Source organism: Balaenoptera physalus (genome assembly GCF_965194825.1).
Source record: "Balaenoptera physalus genome assembly, chromosome: 20".
NCBI classification, from domain to species: domain Eukaryota; kingdom Metazoa; phylum Chordata; class Mammalia; order Artiodactyla; family Balaenopteridae; genus Balaenoptera; species Balaenoptera physalus.
This window is the reverse complement of record NC_138901.1, coordinates 38,707,667-38,721,568: the sequence shown is the minus strand read 5'-3', so window position 1 is coordinate 38,721,568 and position 13,902 is coordinate 38,707,667. Positions and strand designations below refer to the sequence as shown.

Below are 13,902 nucleotides of genomic sequence, written 5' to 3'. Positions count from 1 at the left end.
AACTGGATGCTTGGCAGGTCGCCCACCACCTGACCCACCCTACCCAGCCCCCAGTTGGAGTCTGAAACTAAACCATGTGGCAAAGAAGAGCCAAAGTTGATTTCCCATTTATTAAACAAGCTCTTCTGTGGGAGATCTCAGGGCTCAGACGCCCCTGAAGTGACCTGGTATGTTTGAGAGGAGATGGGGCGATGGCAGGTGGTATCTGATGGTGTGAATGGGTACTACTTTGATTTCTTGACCTCCTCCCCACCATTTCCTTTGACCTCAGCCTTTTATTTTGTTTACTTTCCTGAGCCCTTACTCCCGGGGGGCCTCCCTCCCCTCCACTACAGCTGTCCCAGGTCCCAGATGCGCGTCCACATTCTGCACCCTCTCGGGCAGTCCGGCTCTTAGGTCTCCCCCGCCCCCAGCCGAGGTCTCTGGTCTCCCTCCTGGCGTCGCTCCCCGAGCAGGGTGGGGCAGGACGCCCCGCACCCACTCTGCCCGGGACCGAGACTCCCCGCTCACGCCTTCCGGCCCGCCAGCCGGGAGTCCTCGCGGCTGCTGCGGGGGTCCGGCGGGGATCCACCTCGTCTTGGCCTGGCAGCCCCCGGCCCCCGCGACTGCGTTACTGGCGGACCCCGATACCGCTTCCCTCCTGTCTCCGAGGGGTCTGCATCGGAGAGGCTCTGGGGGCCGCCGCCCGGCCCGCAGTCCCGCTCCTCCCCGCGCAGCCCCACTTGCGGCCCCGCGGCGGCCGCGCAGGGACAGCTGCATTTCGCGCCGCCCGCCGCTAGGAAGCCGGCCGCGCCTCGCTTTCCCCGCCTCCCGCGCCCCAGCCGCGCCGCCGCGCCCGGCCCGCCGCCGCCGCCGCCGCCGCCGCCGCGGGATCGCGCCCCTCCCCCAGCCCCCGGCCCCTCCGGCCCGCGGGGAGCGGACGCGCGCGCGGCTGCTCGGTAAGACCTCCCTTCGCTCCCCGCCGGCGCCGCCCGGCCCGCGCGCGGCCCCGACCCGGCCCGGCCCCACCTTCCCGGGCCCGGTCGCCGAGGCGCCGCCGGGAGGGCCGGGCGGGCGCGAGTTTGATTCCCTGGGCGGCCGCCGCGGCTGCCGGGAGCCCGCGCCGCCCCAGCCTCGTGCGGCGGGTCCGGCCCCGCATCCTTCCCGAGCCGCCGCCTCCTCCCGGGCCGCGGGCGCGCGGGGCGAGCGGGCACCTGGGGGCTGGGAGCGGGGCGCGCGGGGAGAGGGGTGGTCGCGGGCGGGCAGCGCGGGGAAAGCGAGCGAGGCCTCGGCGAGCCGGCGCCGCCCGGAGCCCCTTCCCCGGCCGCTCCCCCTTGTGTGTATGGGCGCCCCTCCCCGCTTGGCCCGGGCCGGGGTTGGGGGGTCGCTGGCTGCTCGGCGACGGCTGGCGGGTGGTGGGGGTGGGGGGCGGGGGGCGCCTGCCGGGGCCAGAGCTCCTTTTAGGAAAAGGGGAGGTTCGCTTCCTGTCCCCGCCGATGTCACAGGTCGGCTCAGCTTTTTCTGGTTCCACCCGGTCCCCTGGGAGCTGCATCTCTCGTGGCTCGGCCAGGGAAAGTTCACCAGGCACTGTCCCCGCCCCTGCTCCCCCCCTCCACCTCCGGTCCTACATGCCCGGGGCTCTAAGCTCCAGGGGGTTGGTGTCGGCGCTAATTCTTTATTTCCTCTTCATTTTCTGGTTGCATTGTTGTCTTACACCTAGCATGGGCTTGCCCGTTTCTTTTCCCGTTAAAAGAAGTTTTAGTTCCAAGAAATTTATACTGAAATGAAATTCCTGGAGAGGAATTTGATTTAAGCGGAGGGAGGTTTTAGATTTTCCTTGTTGTGGTGAGAGTGGAGGGTGACTGGGAATTTATTAAGTTGTCCTAGAGGTGATATAGGATACAAGACCTTCTCACTCCCCACCTGACCCTCAGGCAGGAGCATCGCTGAGCACGGGGAGGAAGCCTTCCTGTTAGTTATCCTGCAGCACCCTGAGCCACCGGCTCGGGAGAAGGGACTCAGGGAGGTGCTTGGGCCTCTCATTCCTTTTCTTTGCCAGGCATGCTCATCTTTACAGCCTGGGTGGAGCTGGCCACGTGTGCCTGAAGGAGGTGAGGGACACCAGGAATTCTCTCATGAAGGAAGTTGTCTCACCATGAAATTTGGCCCCCTTGGGATCAGGTGTGAAATGGGTCCCTTTCTGTTGTTGGCAGTTGAGGCCTTTGGAACCTCAGTTTGAATGGAGGATGGCATCCCTGGGCTGGAGAGAGAAACCTGGCTCAGGTCACCAGGAAGCTGGAGGGTGTGTGTGGGACCCCACCCCAGTTCACTTTCTGCAGCTGGAAAGAGCGGGAGACAGGGGATCAGGAGTGGGGCCTCGGGCCTGGGCACATCCTTAAATAGGAGAGAAACCTTGGGCAGCTAGGATGGTCTAGGGATGATGATATGACGGGGTGGGGGGGGAGGGGCTTGGGGCCAGAGTTGGGGTTATGGGTCCCTTTGAGAATCTGGTGACAACTCTAACTCCCCCCTCCCTCCCTCTGACACGTGCATGTGTGTAAGGACACATTTTGTATGCAGTATCAGAAGGTCACTGTGCCCCTTGGAACTGGGGCCCCTGTTGAGACCCCTGATCTAGAGTCTGTGGTCCAGCCTCGGCCATTCAGAACAGTTCCCTCCTTTGTGTCGGGTCAGTGAATAGTCCCAGGGTGCGGAGAGCAGACCTCTCAAGAGGGCTTTTCTCATGACCTTCCGATGCAACTTTGGGCTGTGGCCATGGAGACCTGGAAACTCTGGACCAGATCCCAGCTCCCTACAGCTAGCCAGAGGATGGGGGCCAATGGGGTGGCCCTTCTCCAGGGGCTGATTTTGCTGTCTATGTGGTGAGAAGGTTCTGGGCACTAACTGGGCCAGGGCCACAGAACTGTTGAATTAGAGGTAAATACAGGGACTAGGGTGAGGGATGGATATTCTGGTGTTTCAACAGAATAGGAGCCAGGTGCTTTAATAGCCCCAGCTCATTCTTGGGGCCACGGGGTTGAGGTGGGAGAAGGTGCTTTAGTGGAGAGTGTAAGTGTGAAAGACAATCCTCCTTTTGAGGAGGTCTTCGGGCAGAGTTGTTCAAGGCCAGGATCGAGGTATTGTAGGTTCCTTAGATCCTTCTGGACTAGGCAAGTCGGGGCCAGAGGGAATGGCTGTCACCATCCCCAGTGCACCCCCAAGGAGACCTGGCCTGCCTTTTCTTTCTTAGCCAAAGCTCACTGGGCCCTGGGCTGCTGCTCAGGTGTTGGTGGTATTTATACTTGTTGGGGATCTGGAAGAGCCTTTAGTAGGGCCTGCTGTCTGTGACTTCTCTGCTTGGTATTGAGAAGCCCTTCTTAGGTTCAAGTGCCCCCAGACAATGGTAGTTCAGATTTTTCTTTGCCTAGCAAGCAGTGTTGAGCAGGTAGTAGCACTCAGACTAGTTTGTTACTTCAGAGCTTCCTACATTTACTTTGCCCTGATGGATTTCCCCGATCCTGGCAATAAGCAACATAGGCAAGTGTATTCTGGAGCCTTGGGGGGCGAGAAGCTGGGAGTCAGACAGGGATCACCTCTGACTATACAAGGTGGCCTGGAGGAAGTGATGTCTCCGTTTTGTTGGCTCTTAGACTTAACAGGAAGTGAGAACCATGAAGGGCTTTGGAGACACTGTGGTCCAGTGGTCCCTGACTTGGAACTTGGAAGTTGTGTTGGTGGGATGTAAGGGTCCCGTTGTGGTGACTAGAGATTCACATACATCGGTGGCCAGGGCTTATCTGTCGGCGGCTGCACCGGCTGCCACAGGTTGGTGAGTTTAGAATGCTGGTTGTGTCGGCTCACTCAGTTCTTCTCTGGTGCTCTCTGCTTTTAACCTCCCAGTAGGCATCTCTGATGTGTCAGAGTAATATAATGGACTCCTAATAATGCAGTTATAGCTCTTATCTTTAAAACAGGTCATAAATGATAAATAGAGTAACAATGCCTGTCAACATAAACTCCCTTTTCATAAAATGTGAAATGCACTGAGGAATGATTGGTGGGATGAAAACTTTCCAAATCCCTCTAACCTCCACCCCCAGGAGGCAATCCGGCCACTCTGTGCCCATTTCCATAATAGCTTAGTGGTTTAGAATGCAGGATCTGAAGTTACATACATATCCCCAGTTGCAATTCCAGCTCTCCATCTTACTCTATGACTTTGTAGATGCTTCAGTTTCTCAGCTTTAGAAAAAATGAAAGGAGATCTATGCCAGACAGAAGCTATTATTATTATTATTATTTCTTCACTTGGGTGCTAATGTTCTGAGGCTTCTTATTGCTAAGGAAGATCTTTGGTAAAAACTAGAGGCTGAGGCTGGCTTTTGGAGGGGTGGGATGGGGTAGGGTGAGGCTTAAATTTTGAGCAGAGGGGAGATGAGGAGCTGAAATGTCAAGGGATGACAGAGAAACATAGTTGGGGGCAGAATGACTCGGCGTTCTTAGCCCTGCTGTGGAACCAACTCTTCTCCCTTCTCTTTGGAGAATTTGCCCTCTAAGCTGGTGAGGGTGGGGTGGGGGGAGGATTATAATCAGTAAAAAGGGTTGAATGGCTTTTTATTTTTATTTATTTATTTATTTTTTTAAAGTCTTTTCTTTTTTTAACTTTTTTTCTTTTCTTTCTTTCTTTTATTTATTTATTTTTGGCTGCATTGGGTCTTCATTGCTGCGTGTGGGCTTTCTCTAGTTGTGGCGAGCGGGGGCTACTCTTTGTTGAGGTGCGCAGGCTTCTCATTGCCATGGCTTCTCTTGTTGCGGAGCACGGGCTCTAGGCACACCGGCTTCAGTAGTTGTGGCGCACGGGCTTAGTTGCTCCGCAGCATGTGGGATCTTCCCGGACCAGGGCTTGAACCCATGTCCCCTGCATTGGCAGGTGGATTCTTAACCACTGCGCCACCAGGGAAGCCCGAATTGCTTTTTATATTAATGCTAATATTGGTCCTGGAGGAACGGGCAGAAGGGGCCTGGAGGAAGGGGGTCTAGTGGGGGGAGGGCAGCCCAATGTCAGTCAAGAGTGGAAGCTGCCAGGGGCAGGTCAGAGGTTCTGTGAAGCAATAGGCTTGGGAAATAATAATTCCAGCTCTCATTGAGCACTTGCTGTGGGTCAGACCCTGTTGCAAGTGCTTCTCGTGGATCAGCTCATTTCATCCTCGCAAGATCCTATGAGATATTATATCTGTTTTTCAGTGAAGAAATGGAGATATAAAGAGGTTAAATAACTTGACCAAGGTCACATGGCTAGAGACTGGCAGAGCCAGGATTTGAACCCAAGAGGCCTGGCTAGAGAGCTTACATCTTTAGAGAAATTCTCAGAGAGACCCCTACTGAGCCAAGGGCTGAGAGGTGGGGATGCTGGGTGGGGGGATTGGAGGGGTTACGTGCTCTTGGTGAAGGGATGATAATGCAACATTCAAGTATCATTGGGACGTGCCTGGAGGGTTCAGCCTAGCACAGCCTACTGAGAACCACTGGCTAAGTGCCAGACACTCTCCTGGGGCCTGACCCTGAGTACAAAGGTCACTAAGACATGACCCCTGCCTGGGAGATGGCTATAGTCTAGTTGGGGGGATAAACATGTCAGCCTAGAACTCCAGCTGCCATGGCAAATGCTGCACTGAGGCGAAGCGCTGAAGAAGGGGATGCTTTTCCAGCCAGAAGAGGAGCTGGGACAGGGAGGGCTTCCTGCAGGAGGGGCACTTGAGCTGAGTGAGGGTAAAGGTGGCTGCTGCCCCATGGGCTTTTGATCTGACCACAGAGTATATCGTTCTCCCACTCTGTGAATTCTGAGTAGAACCGAGGGTCGAATTTTCTGGATCCTGCAACACCCTTGCCTTATTTGGCTACCTTGATGCTTTTGTGGTTTTTAAAGTCACCTCCTATACAGCCTACAGTGAACATGCTGAAGAAGAAATAAAAATCTTGTAAGAGTTGTTGCTCAGAACACAGTGATTCGCTCTTGTCTCTCCGTACTCAGAAGCAGAACCAGAGGCAAATGAATGTAAACTGCAGAGGAAGGACTCGAGTAAGGTCTCAGGACAGTGTTGCAGATAGGATGTGAGATGTGAGAACAAGTGACTCACAGGAGCGGAGGGGAATGGCCATCCCCGAAGGTCTTTAGCAATGGGAACAAGTTCCATTTGTCTTTGTGGTTTAAGAGGTTTCTTCTGGAGACAGGAAGGTGAAGTAGAGGCCCCTCGAGATCTGTGTCAGCTCAGCAGCGGGAGGGGAAAAGGAGCTGGAATTTTTGAGCTAGAATGTTGCTCAAATCTGGCTTCACCCCTCATTTTACCATTGAAGTGACTGAAGAATGCCCATCACCGTACGTGGCTCATTCATTCATTAATGAGCCAAGACACAAACCACATCTGCCCAACAGCTGTGTGCTGGCCTGTGTCAATCCCTGTCAGAGGGGATGCATTCTGGGGGCACTCCGCAGCCCTAATGGATGGAGTCCACGCCTCGTGAAGAGGGCTGCAGGAGACCTGCAAGTAGTTGACCGCTTGTCTGGCTGTTGGCACTAGAGAAAAGCTTCAGCTCCTACTCACAAGATGTTTCTGAGAATGGCCCAGTCGGAGCTAGCGGTCATCTTATTCACCCTCCTGGCCCAGCACCTAGATGAGCTTCAGGCATACCTACGGGGCCTTCAGTAAACTTTGTTGAATGAAGAGTAAATAGCAGACGATCCACAAGTTATTACTCTTTTACCAAACACTTGTTGGGCCAGTGCATTTACCATTTCAATTCTGTTTTGCCCAAGCCAACAACTGAATCATTACACGATGCCCCCAGCAACAGAGAAAGGCATCCAAAAGCATGCTGGGGGCAAGAATGATGAACAGAACAGTTTGGGATTTTTCTCAAAATGTATAATTCTTTGAAAGGGTTTCAAGGGCAGACATTATGTTCATTTATGATGACTTGCTCTTTTTGTTTGTTTGTTGTAGTTGTTGTTTTTGTTCCCAGCATGAAAGTAAAGGCTGCATTTTTTGAATTTAGGAAAAGCATGTGGTCTAGCCATCTAAGCTGCATAGCAAGCAAGATGGCTGCAGAGATCTCCGAAGGGAGCAAGGCTTCCTCTCAGAAGAGAATCTGCTTAAGAATGAGCCAAACATGAACCGATGCTGGAAAATGAATTGAAAATACTGGGTGGTGAACTTTACTTCCTGGGGTGAATATAAATTAACTTGTGCAAATTAAAGAAAAGCAGCAGCAGCAGAAAACCCTGTGGAGGATCTCTTGCTTCCTCCTGCCTATTCATTAAGGAAGCATCGAGTTTTAGCAGGCACCTGCAGAACTCTGTTTTTCCCGGCGACCAACACGCTAGATCTGGAGCTCTGAGGAGAAGATTCTTTGCGGTCTTGTAGGGTGATCAGGCGTAGGAAATGATTTCACTTCGTTCAGGTCTGAGATTCGTTTCGGTTTCAGGCTGTACCAGGAGCCGAGTGAGAGAGAGAAAGAGAGAGCACGCGCGGGAGCTAGGGCGAGTGAGAGAAGTGAGCTGGGAGAGTCTCACCATTGGCTGCCACTAGTGGCAAGGTGGGTGGGCAGGGAACTCCTGTGCTGAGCAGGGAGAGGAGGAAGATGAATCAGAGATGGAGTCGGGGAAGGCGGCCATTGAGCATGTGTGTGTCTATGGGCTGGGAGGCAGCATATGAAGGAAGATATCAGCAGGTGTGCACAGGCAAAACCCCGCACAATTACAGGACTACTGAGCTGGGAGGTTGTAGGGAAGCTGTAAAACACGGATTACCTGGATGAGGTGGGTTTTCCATGAGCAGGTGCAGAGCTGAGAGGTAAGCCAGGTGTAAGTGTGCCACGAGGCCTACACACACCTTGTACCAGTATCCTTAAAACTTGCGTCTTCTTGCATTTGAGTTTCCTTAAAAAAAAAAAAAAAAAAGACAAATGAAGGTTTGAGAGCTGATAGTTGAGAACTTGCAGACCTTTGCAAGTTGGAGCATCTTCTAAGACGCTGTCTTCAAGCTGTCATTTTTCCTGAGACGGTTTGGGGCCAGTCTGGTGGTTTCACAGGGCATCATTATCCTAGAAAATCAGCACTTTTCCTCCCCTGACCAGATCTGGGTGAGGCAGACACAGATGTTTCATCCCACCTTAGCAGTGCTAGAGCATCATTGCATTTTATTCCTCGAAGTCATAAATTCATTTTATTTCTAAAAGAGAGAATCACTGAATTTCAAAGCCAGAAAGGATTTCGAAGATCATCCAGACGGCCCCTAGAGGAATTTGTGGTCCTGGGTCATTAAGCACCTTGAAAAGAACTATGGTATGTAGTTAAGAACTGCAAGTCAGACTGCCTGTGTTTGAATCCACCCTTGCTAGTTGCTGCTGTGTTCTTGGGGCAAGTTACTCAAGCTCTCTGAGTCTTAGTTTCCTGACCCATACGATGGGAGTAATAATATCCCCTAATGGTTGCTAATGAGGATCACTTATTAAGCCCTTAGCACGTGCTTGGCAAATCGTAAGTTCTCAATAAATGTTAGCTGCTGCTACTGCTGCTGCTGTTGTTATTATTATTGTTATTATCATCATTTCATGAAATCACGTGGCTAGTTAGTGGTAGAGCCAGGGCTCCAGTGCTAAACTCTTTTTATTCCTAGTTCTCTCCAGCATGGCCATAAGATGATTTCATCACAGTCTTGAAATACACAAAGAGCACTGATGAAAGTACTTGTGTAGAAATCTTCTAATGAATGAATGTTCATAATAGAGCTGGAAGAAATGGGCTCAATCCATGTATTAGATATAGTTAGACTTTGGGCATGAGGGCATATGTTTCCCAAATAATCTGTGTCCACAAACATCCTTTACTAGTGTTCAGAGGTTTCCTAAATGCCAGAATGGTTACCTCTGCTGGAAAGGTTGGGGTGTTTCTCAATATTTTTGTTGAGCTCTCCTCAAATTGGAAACATCCATATCAATGAGCTGTGGTGGCAAGCAGGCTTTTGGGTGTAATGGAAATATTTCTGTAGCCTGGCTGCTATTTATCAAGGGTGAAGACAGTGCATGTTTTGAAAAACTACGGGCTTGGTGGAAGTCTACATGTCTTAGGCCAGGCCTGCACAAATGCCTTCCCAAATGATTTGCACTGACCTTTTTTGCAAATTGCTGACAGCCTGGGAGCCTCCCGAGGGAGCCTGAACTATTATTGAGGTGGGTGTGATCCTGGGCCTTGAGGGGTCTTTTGACACCTTTGGTGAGGTAGTACAAGGCCGTTTTGGTATATTTTCTTGGAATATGAAAACAAATGGAAATTAATTTCGTTTGGCAAATCCTGCAACATTCCCTTGAGTTACTGCCACTCTCTGGGGCTTATAGAATTGAAATCTGTTTTTCATGCTGATTCATGGGACTTCTCAAATTTCCACGCCTGAGGAAGGGAGCGTGTTAAAGTGTGAAATTTCTGAGTGTGCGATTTGGAGTCCAAGATGAGAGATCCAGGCTGAGCTCTGCCATGTATGGACTGTGTCTTCTGTGTTGTTCTGAGCAGATCACTTAATTTCTTAATTTGTACTTTTCTTGAGGTTAATCTATTTTTTTTTTTAAAGATTTATTTATTGATTGATTGATTGCTATGTTGGGTCTTCGTTTCTGCGCTAGGGCTTTCTCCAGTTGCGGCAAGCAGGGGCCACTCTTCATCGCGGTGCGCGGGCCTCTCACCATCGTGGCCTCTCTTGTTGCGGAGCACAGGCTCCAGACGCGCATGCTCAGTAGTTGTGGCTCACGGGCCTAGTTGCTCTGCGGCATGTGGGATCTTCCCAGACCAGGGCTCGAACCCGTGTCCCCTGCATTAGCAGGCAGATTCTCAACCACTGCGCCACCAGGGAAGCCCGAGGTTAATCTATTATTGTACCCCGGCAACAAATGGCTTTTGAACACATCTGTTAACTAGAGCTCTTAATAATAATCCCTACTGCACTAGATGGTTGTGATGCTAATAATGATAACATTTTTATTACGTATTTATTGCATGCCAGTCACCATTCTATACATTTTGGGAGTATATATTTATTTACTCAGCTCCGTATGAGTATAGTATTATTTACCACTTTCCATATGAGGAGACGGAGGCTCAGAGGGTTAAGTCAACGTGCCCAAGGTCACACAATTAGGTAACTGAGGAGCTGGGATCTGAACTCAGAAAGCCAGGCTGCTGAGTCTATAGACGGTGTTTCCAAGAGGGCTTTGCTGTTGTGTTGTACTTCTTACTCCTTGACTGTTCCTCTTCTTATTTGACAAGCTGAGGGAGGGATAAGCTGAGCCTGGAGGTAGATTAAGTGTACAGATCACAGTATTGGAAAGAATGAGGAGATGGAGCATATGAGAGCTTTTTTTGGAGTTATAGGGAAACAGCTGTTTCTAAGTTTGGGACAGGGCTGAAGAGAGCTGACAGGGACAGAGAAGGACATTTTCTGGGTGGACTTTTACTCACTGCCGTGAGGGGCTGCACTGTGGATTTAAGGGCCATGTGTCTCTTTGCTCTCCTGTCACATTTTATTTGGAAGCCTGTCTTTACATCCCAACTCAGCCCTCAGCTGTGACAGCTTCAGAAACTTAGAACTAACTGCCATGGATACAGATAGCAAATTCTTGAGACATGAAAGGCAAGGTGAAGGATGGGCTTTTTAGTGGAAATTCTTCTTTGTTATTGCATTTCTGTGAAATGCATATGGGGGTGAGCCATGGAGTGGCTGGTGTTCAAAGGAGAGAGAATTGGGAACTTGGGTGACTTTCTTTCTTTTCATGAGTTGACTTAAGAGAATGAATCATCCTATTAGCTTTCATCTTGCAAAAGAAGAAAGAAAAGAAAGCACGAGTGAGTGAGATGGCATTTGACTGAAACCAGAGGCCTTCTGTGTGGGTATCCCAAGGTAGAGGCCGGGCCGACACGCAGGGTCTTGGTGGTTCGAGCCAAGGGTGAGATTCCCCCAGGGGCTTTGGGAAGGGCTCCCAGCTTTGTGCCACTGCCACCTCCAGCCCTCTCCATCCCCACGATGCTCTGGGGAAGGAATAGGCCTTAAGGGGAAGTAAATTGGGGGGGTGTGTCATTTTTAAATGGCAAACCACTGGTGAAATTCATACATAGCAGTGATAATTTTGAAGATAATAATGTAAAAATTCATACATACAACTAGACAGTGCAAACATAGTTTTTGACCTTTAGGGACGTGAATGGCCACTTGGACTCCACCCCATGAAGGGGGGGTGGGGCCCTCCCGGGTGGGGCCCTCCCTGTGCTAACGCCTGACTCCCCTGGGACATCTTTGGGGACATCTTGTTCTCTTTAGAACTCAGATAGGAGCCTTCCAGGTGTGAGTAGTCCCTGTCTGCCCCGCCTCACCCAGAAGCCGCCCTGTTTGTCTCTGAGTTTGCGAGGAAGCTGGGGGGCACATCCTTTTCTGAGCCACTCTTTGTGACCTTTCTGTGGACTGTCATTTGGATTGTGAGCCGAGGCTGGAGTCCCCAGAGGAATTCGAAGTCCACCTGGGAGGGAGGGATTGCAAGAAAACTCCCTCAGATCAGCCCCCTGGAAGCCCAGTTTAGGAATGGTAATAGGGCAGCTGTGTTTTCAGACACCCTCTGGCTTCACGGCGAGGCGAACTTTCCCCAGAGCGGTTGCTTTTCTCCGCCAGGCCCCGCTGCCCCCATTTTGCCTCGTTTTCCTTCTTGCCCCAGCCATCAGCAGTAGCTACTGTTAACAGCTCCCATGTGTAAGAGGACTCACTCGTTTCAAGCATTTCACTTCAGTCATTTAATTTAGTCCTGTACCAAACTATGAGCCAAGGATTATTGTCTTTTTAGATGTGGGAACCAAGGCTGAGGGCTACGGGGTAAAGTGACATGCCTAAGTAATACAGCCACTTACTGAGTGGGATGTGGTTTTTTTTTTAAACTTTATTGTAAAAATTTTCAAATATACTCCAAACTTAGAGAGGCTAGTACAGTACATTCCCACCGACCCATCACCAAACTTCTTCGCTCCTTGTGGAGAAGCCCCTGCTCCAGTGCTTCTGGGGCTGCGGCACAGAGCAGACACCTTTGTGTGAATTAGAAGAAGGGACCCTTTCTTCAGGGTATGCAGCTTGGTAAGCAGAGCATAGGCTGGATTCCAGCCCCATTTGCCCCTTTGGATGGGCACCTTGTGCAGTGAACAGCCCGCACAACTGTATGTGGTGGCCCTACCTGCCTCACTGCTCTCCTCATCTAGCTTTTGGCAGAAAGAGACAGAGTGATGATTTCTCTGGTTGGCCCTCAACTACATGGGGTCAGGGGGAAAAAGCTCAGCTGTTGGGGACTTTGGGGGCTAAAATAAATTAAGCAGGGGTGTAATTCCCAGAGGAGATAACTCTTGCTGCAGAGGAGGGTGAGGGCAGATGAGCTGTGTCTTTTGCTGCTGTTTTCTACCAGCCACCTGCTCTCTTGATGACTCCTCCTTGATGCCTTCTCCCCTCTGTTCTGTGCCCAGGGCAAGGGAGGCACTTGTGTGTGGCCGCATGGCTGGCAGGAGGGGAGCTGGTAGAGCCCAGGGTATGAAAACCTGGTGCGAACTCAGTCTTGGCTGCTACCCTCCTGGAGTCGCTGGGACAAGCTGTCTTTGCCTCCTGGAAGCTTACCTTTTCTTGGGGCTCAGTTTAGCCAGTGGCTGGGTGGGAGGTCCTGCTTTCACACCTGTAGGACTGCGCCTTTTAGTCCCAAGGTAGGGCCTGTGGGTCACCAGATAGGGAGCATCTTGAGGAGAGGGATTGGGTCTTTTTCACTACTGTGCTCTTGGCTGTATGTACGTGTTACAGCATCTAGTCTTGGTGTTCTAGAAATATTTGTTGAACAAATGAATGTTAGACAAACAAATACAGCATCCTGCAGACCAGAGAAATGTGCTGAAGGGCCCCGGTTGAATGATTCGTGTGTTTCAGCCAGGAGAGAAGCTAGATTGTGCTACAGTAATAATCAAACCCTGACATCCCAGTGGCTTGACACCATCTAGGGTTCATTTGTGCTCATGGAAAGTCTGACGTGGGTTAGACAGCCCTCCCCCACCTGTAGCCACACCATCTGGAATATGGGGCCATCACAGTTCCCCAGCCCCTGGCTTATAACTGCCTTAGCAAGGAACTGACACCTGTTACTTCTGTGTGTATTTAATTTGGCCAGAACTAGTCACATGGCTCCAACCTAACTGCAAAGGAGGCTGGGAAATGTAGAGGGGCAAAGGGTTGTCTTCATGGTTTCAAAGGAGAGGATTTTGTATTTCTTGTCTCTGGCTTTAATCCACTGGAGTGCCTCCAGCCTAATCACTTATCCTCAGTTATCATTTTTTTTTTTTTTTTTAACACTAACAAGAAGGGAGCACCTGCCACTTTCTTTAATCCAAGGAAGGAGGCAAGAGATGGCACTGAAGGAGAGTCACATCGCAGGGATTTTAACCTCTCCTTTACTACATTTTGGTCGTGTGATATTCATTTAGTCACTCCACCTTTGTGAGCCTCTTTCCTCATCTGGAAAAAGGAGGATAATTGTCCACCCATCTGTTAGTTCAGACTCTACTGATTGCAAGTAACAGAAACCAGCTTGAGCTATTTGAAGCCACAGGGGAATGGAGGAATCAAGGGCAGGAAATACGGCTGGCCTCCCAAGTGCCTGGAACCGCAGGATGCCACTGCGCCTGTGGGTGTGTGCCGGATGTCATGGGTCCTCGGCCCCCAAATATACCCATCCTCCTTCCAGTAACCATCAGACTGAGTTGTATCTCAGAACCTCGATTCAAATTCCTGAGGAAAGAATCTGATTGTTCCTTTGTGTCAGCTGTCTCCTGCTGGTCCAAGCAGTGAAGATCAGGAACACATGGTC

The 13,902-nt window shown here is 51.0% G+C and overlaps 1 protein-coding gene across 6 annotated transcripts in view; it reads left to right on the top strand.

Moving 5' to 3' along the window:
• The first annotated feature begins 809 nt into the window (after positions 1-809).
• The window catches only part of CUEDC1 (CUE domain containing 1), a 75,020-nt gene continuing 61,927 nt past the window's right edge, over positions 810-13,902 (top strand). For 4 of the 6 annotated variants that reach the window (XM_082440080.1, XM_082440079.1, XM_082440076.1 and 1 more), the window contains exon 1: positions 810-938. The gene's annotated coding sequence lies outside the window, so the exon portion shown is untranslated. Of the gene's footprint in view, positions 939-8,214; positions 8,321-13,902 lie in introns of those variants that run through there. The other 2 variants (XM_082440077.1, XM_082440078.1) reach the window with 2 other exon arrangements.